This window comes from Octodon degus, unplaced genomic scaffold (assembly GCF_000260255.1).
Source record: "Octodon degus isolate 3935 unplaced genomic scaffold, OctDeg1.0 scaffold00018, whole genome shotgun sequence".
NCBI classification, from domain to species: domain Eukaryota; kingdom Metazoa; phylum Chordata; class Mammalia; order Rodentia; family Octodontidae; genus Octodon; species Octodon degus.
This window is the reverse complement of record NW_004524594.1, coordinates 22,993,770-22,994,802: the sequence shown is the minus strand read 5'-3', so window position 1 is coordinate 22,994,802 and position 1,033 is coordinate 22,993,770.

Here is a 1,033-nt window from a genome sequence, read left to right as displayed (position 1 = left end):
AAAAAAAAAAAAAAAAACTCATAACTTGAGTTGCCCCGGGGTGTGAGAAGCTCATTGTTAGATCTCAACACCATTAACTTAATCATCGTATATACATAGTCAAACAGTTTATTTTACAAGGTCCAATGAGCAGGACCAGAAGAAATATGATCACGGGCACAATCAGAGCAGTTATCAGATTATTTATCTAGGGGGATATTGAAAATAACCCCCATTATTATCTTGATGGATATCTTGAGCTAATTTTTTTTAGTATGTTTATTTGATTCTGTATCTGATGGCTGTTATCTGATAAGTTAAAACAGCACGTGTTTTTTTTTTATTTTTTATATCCTTGATGGTGAAACAATAGTAAGTAATCTATAGCAGCCCGATTGTCTAATATAGCTTGTCTATGTTTTTTTTGTTCTGTATTGAGTAGGGCGATAGCCGTTGAAGTGGCATTAAGAGCTTTGGCCACATTATAACCTAATTGTTTTACATGTTTTTTTGCTATTTTACCAAAGTATAGGTTTTTAACAACACTGAGTATCATAGCATAGGCTTCTGCATCAGACAGGAAAGTGACTTTATCATTACAGTCAGGAGGGAGAGGGATGTTAGAAACTTTTTTCCTCTTGTGGGATGATGATGTTCTTGAATGGGGTAGCATCAAATCATCTTGAGATGGAAGAATTACAGTCAGCCTGCTTAAACAACAGGAGACTCCATCCAGATAAGCTGGGATATAGTTAAAAGTATGTCCATTGTATGTGAAAAACCATCTAGTGGGTAATAAGATATTACTAGTTATATGTGGATATTTTATAAGACTAGAACAATTTAGAAACCCTGACAATTGATGACAACTTTTTTTAGTACAGTTTACAAATTGCACATAAGTTTCATTGAAAGTAACTACAGTCTTTGGGGTAACAAAATGTAGGGCACCAGGTGGTACATCACGTGAGACAGGTCCCCAATTAGTCAAGTCATATGGGGCAGGATTAGAAATGTGTTTTAAAAAGGTTAAATTTTTAATATTTTCTGCAGG